Source organism: Myotis lucifugus, unplaced genomic scaffold (assembly GCF_000147115.1).
Source record: "Myotis lucifugus unplaced genomic scaffold, Myoluc2.0 scaffold_599, whole genome shotgun sequence".
NCBI classification, from domain to species: Eukaryota; Metazoa; Chordata; class Mammalia; order Chiroptera; family Vespertilionidae; genus Myotis; species Myotis lucifugus.
This window is the reverse complement of record NW_005871647.1, coordinates 412193-417290: the sequence shown is the minus strand read 5'-3', so window position 1 is coordinate 417290 and position 5098 is coordinate 412193.

Here is a 5098-nt window from a genome sequence, read left to right as displayed (position 1 = left end):
CGGCCACTTGACATAAAATCACTTCATTTACATGGGCAAGCATGTCTCTTCCTGCATGCATACAAATTAAGTAGCACAGGTGGGAAGCCTCACATGAAATATTAACAATATAATTGGATTTCACAGTGCTCCAGGCGATGGTCCTCATGGGAGACAAAAGCACAAATGCTGCCCAATCCACGGAGCCCAGGTTTCTCCCGCTCCTAAGACGGCGCCTCCGTGTGGGTGGGAAAGCCCTTCCGCTGGCAGCTGCCGGGCCTGGGGCCTCGACCAGCCTGGCCGGGTCGGATCTGCTCTGTGACTCGGTTCTCTTGTGGGTCAACAGGACCAGGTTGTAAGGATCTCCTTGGCTTTTATGTTCTTGGGGTCTCCGGATGTTTATTTGTTGTGGTGAATTCAAAATGCCAAGGTCTCAGTCTTATTTGTGTATGTATTTTCAGGGCCTTTCTCAAAGTGGTCATCCGTTAGATGTTGGGTGGGTGGGTGGGTGGATGGATGCATGCATGCATGATGGATGTATGATGGATCAATGGATGGATGGATGGATGGATAGATGGATAATGGATGTGTGGATGGATACATGCATGCATGATGGATGGGTGGATGGATACATGCATGCATGATGGATGGGTGGATGGATACATGCATGCATGATGGATGTATGATGGATGAATGGATGGATGATGGATGTATGATGGATGAATGGATGGATGCATGCATAATGGATGGGTGGATGCATGCACGCATGATGGATATATGATGGAAGGATGGGTGGATGATGGATGGATGGATGGAAGAATGGAAGGATGGATGGATGAATGGAAGGTTGGTTGGATAAATGGAAGGGAGGAAGGAAGAAAGGGAGAAAGGGAGGGAGGAGGAAAGGGATGAGGGTGGGGGACTGGATGCCATGATGTCACGGTAGTCACGCTTTCCCGGTTCCTGGTTTTGGAGAACTCCCGCCCCCACACGAGCCCCCTGCGTGAGTCTGACTGCCACCAGGAACCTGAGCCAAGGGAGGCGCTGACCTTGCCGGAGGTCAGTCCCCACGATGTGTCTCATTGGCTCCTGCCTCTCCGCGTGAAGCCGTTCAATAGAGTCATTTGGGGCTGATTCTGCCGAGTGGGCAGTTCTGAGCACTTGGCAGCCACCACGCCTGACGGTCTCCTTGGCCACACGACACTCTTTCCTGTCCTCCATCCGGTCCCCGCAGCTCCTCCGAGACCAGGCTCACCTACTGCCCGGGAATAGAACCGTGACCTCCTGGTTCATAGGTGGACTGAGCCACGTCGGCCAGGCAACTTTCTTTCTTCTTAATACACAGACGATAGAAGCAGCAACCATCTGTGTCTGCTGTGCACCAGGCACAGGCCGGCGTGACCTTGTTTAATCCTCTCAGGGGCACCCTGAGGCAGACCCTGTCCCTGTCCCCATTTTAACACATTTTAATAAGCAGCAGGCCAGGCCGCTGGCACCCAGGGGCCCTGCACTCGCCCAGCTGCTGCTATAATGTGTTCAAAAGAATGTGCCCTACCAGAACCACCATGGACCAGCACCAGTGTCGGTGCCCAGCTGTAAAACAAGGGATGGGGCCCAAGCCAGTGTGGCTCAGTGGATAGAGCATCAGCCCACGGACTGAAGGGTCCTGGGTTCAATTCTGGCCAAGGGCACAGGCCTCAGGTGCAAGTTCCCTTCCCTGGTTGGGGCATGTGCTGGAGGTAACCAGTTCAATGTGTCTCTCTCTCACATCGATGTTTCTCTCTGTCTCTCCCTCTTCCTTCCACTCGCTCTAAAAATCAGTGGGAGCCCTGACCAGTTTGGCTCAGTGGATAGAGCGTCGGCCTGCGGACTCAAGGGTCCCGGGTTCGATTCCGGTCAAGGGCATGTACCTTGGTTGTGGGCACATCCCCAGTAGGGGGTGTGCAGGAGGCAGCTGATTGATGTTTCTCTCTCATCGATGTTTCTAACTCTCTATCCCTCTCCCTTCCTCTCTGTAAAAAATCAATAAAATATATTTAAAAAATAAATAAAAATCAATGGGAAAATATCCTCAGCTGAGGATTAACAAACAGACAAAGGAAAGCGATGGGGGTACACGGCTTCCCTGGGTCTGGGGCGGCGTGGCTCGGGGTCCTCATCCCCTGGGGCTCGGTCACATCACGGCTGCCAGATGGACACGCCGTCTGTGCCGGGACACTGGGCACTGGGGTAATCGTTGTGTTAATGCTCTCCCCAAACGCAGTTCACTCCGCAGTGGCTTCCAGCGTTTGTTCTTTTGTTTATACCCTTTTTTCTTGTTCAGCATCTTCCCTTTAGATGGCCAGCTGGGGGCAAAGGCAACTCAAAAAAAAAAAAAATACCGCCTTCGCCCTTCAGCGGGCCCATCCTCTCCACGCCTGATTGACAGCATCTCACCCCGACGCACAGCACCCGCGCAGCGGGGCCGCAGCCCTTGCCGGTAACACACGCGCATCGGAAGGAGCGTGCGGCCGCCCACGGTCATTGTGGGTGTGATCGTTCCCTTGGGGGTGCGCTCCATATACAACGAACAAACAACAGGGAAGTAGAGGCCAACAAACCTCTTGCATTTAAAGCAGCTTAAAATCACACCAATATTATCATAAAGCCCCACACGGAGCCTGAGCGGGAGGGGCCGCAGCTCGGGGCCGGCAATGCGGGAGGAAGCAGATTGGAGACCGAGGGCGGAAGAGGGAGAGAGGGTCGGATCCATCAGAGCCGGGAAGCGAGGAAAGAGAAGGGGAAAGGCACAGGGGCCTCGGTGCGTCCCGCAGTCCTTTCGATGTCACGGAGATGAGCCTGACTCTCGTCCCCACGCTCTCTAGGCCCCACGGGGACCTGGCTCCCGCCTCCAACCAGCACTCACGTCCCAACAGGGGTGTGTTGCCCCCCACGCCTGGCCCGGGGCCGAGAGCAGCCTCCAGGCTTTGGTGCAGCTCGCGGCTGGAGGGGGGACAATGGTTATCAAGTGTTTGACCCCCGGTCAGGGCACAGACAAGAAGCAACCACCGCCCGGCTGGCGTGGCTCTGTGGTTGACCATCAACCTATGAACCAGGAGGTCACAGTTCGATTCCCAGGTCAGGGCACAGGCCCTGGTTGTGGGCTCAATGCCCAGTAGGGGGCGTGCAGGAGGCAGCCGATCCATGGTTCTCTCTCATTATTGATGTTTCTAGCTCTCTCTCCCGCTCCCTTCCTCTCTGAAATTAATATTAATATATATTTTTTTAAATAGAAGCAACCATCTGAGTTCCTCACGTCGGGCTGAGGTCCTCGGTCCTCGGTCCTTCTGTCCTTCTGTCCACGGGAGGCAGTGGCCGAGCTCCCGGGGCGCAGGGAGGAAGCCGTTAAACCCGGCCAGACGCATTCCTCACAGACACAAAGCAACACACACGAAAAACTGCAGCTGAGCCCGGCTCATTATTTTCCCAATTATTTTTTAAAATTAGATTATGTAGCAGGTGATGGGCAAAGACGGAGCTGGAGGCAGAGACTCGTGCAGGGGGCAGAGTTGCTTCTGCACCATTTACGGGTGACCGAAGCAAAATGGAGGGTCAGGGCCCAGGGGGCCGCTACGCAGAATTCAGGAGGGGAAGCAGCACGACCGTTATTAGGTGGCAAACAAGGACGGTCACACGCTCCCGTGACAAGGTGACGGCCCATTTTCTTCCCAATATCGCCCTCCGCAGGCAGGCAGGACAGACCCGTGTCCCGAAACCTTGCACAGAATAGTGAATGCTGCCCTAGCTGGTGTGGCTCAGTGGGACAGAGCGTCGGCCTGCAGACTGAAGGGCCCTGGGTTTGATTCCGGGTCAGGACACGTGCCGGATGCAGGCTCCATCCCCAGGGTAGGGCATGCTGGAGGCAGCTGATCAAGGATTCTCTCTCATCACAGATGTTTCTATCCCTCTCTCCCTCTCCCTTCCTCTCTGAAATCAATAAAACTATATTTTAAAACAAAAACAAAAAACAGGTTTTGCAGGGAACGTAAACAGAGAAGGGCGGTCCCTTCTGCTCCTCGCTCGCAGAGAAGCTACACTCACAGACGGCCGCTGGGAGGGAGAGGAGGCAGCTCCCGCAGCCCCGGTGGGATGGGGATGACGGAGGGACCCTCCCAAGCTCCGTCCGGCACGAGCTTTCCTGGGGCAGCCACTGGCTCAGGGCTGGTGACCCCGAAAGGACCCTTACGAGGCAGCGCGTCACGCTGTTGCACACGCTGGGGAAGGAGCAGTTCTCTAGGTTTTCAGGAAACACAGCAATGTCAGCCCACTCATCAGGCCCAGCCCCACCCTCCGCACTGCCCCTCGGTGAGGCCGGGCTTCCTGGGCGAGGAGGGAGGCGGTCTCATGCTGACCCACCTTCCGCCGAAGCCCAGTGACTGGGGCATTAAAGCCCACGTTCCTCTCTGTGCACTTCCCACAACGGAGCCCCAGAAATGGCGTCGGGAGGCACCTGTCTCCTCGGTCTCCTCTCTCTAAAAATCAATGGAAAAAAATACCCTCTGGTAAGGATTGAAAAAGAAAAAACAAACAAGAACAGAAAAAAGATCTATGACCCTGACCGTCTCCTGATCGCAGCCCCGAGCAGCCAGCGGCTTCCCTGGCATGGAGGGCAGACGACCGCTCTCACGCAGTGTCCAAGCCTCACACACTCAGGGTCCTCCCCTGACACCACCCCTGGACCCCGTAAGCCTCCGGGATCCCGGGTTTCCCCCTCGTTCGTGTCAGCACCATCCGTCCACCCAGGACCCTCTTGCACGTCTCCCTCAACCCAACTGCCTGACGAGTCAGTTCCCAGCCTCCAATGGCTCAGCGCCCTGCCCTGCCCACGCCCGACCCCACGAGCAGGCTCCTCCGAGAACTCCCCGGGACCAGGCCTCACCCTCGGGCTCCGTCCGTGGCCCATTTGATCCAATTTTAGCAAGAACCCTGCTGGGTCTGTTTCCAGAAAATCCTGCCCCCCGAGATCTGATCAGACTCCTCATAGCACCTGTCAGTCCATCGGACCCGGACCCTTGGCCCTGGGTTTCCCCTTAGAAGTGGCCCCTCCTCCGACCCCCTGAGCCTCGGCTCTAGTTCCCGC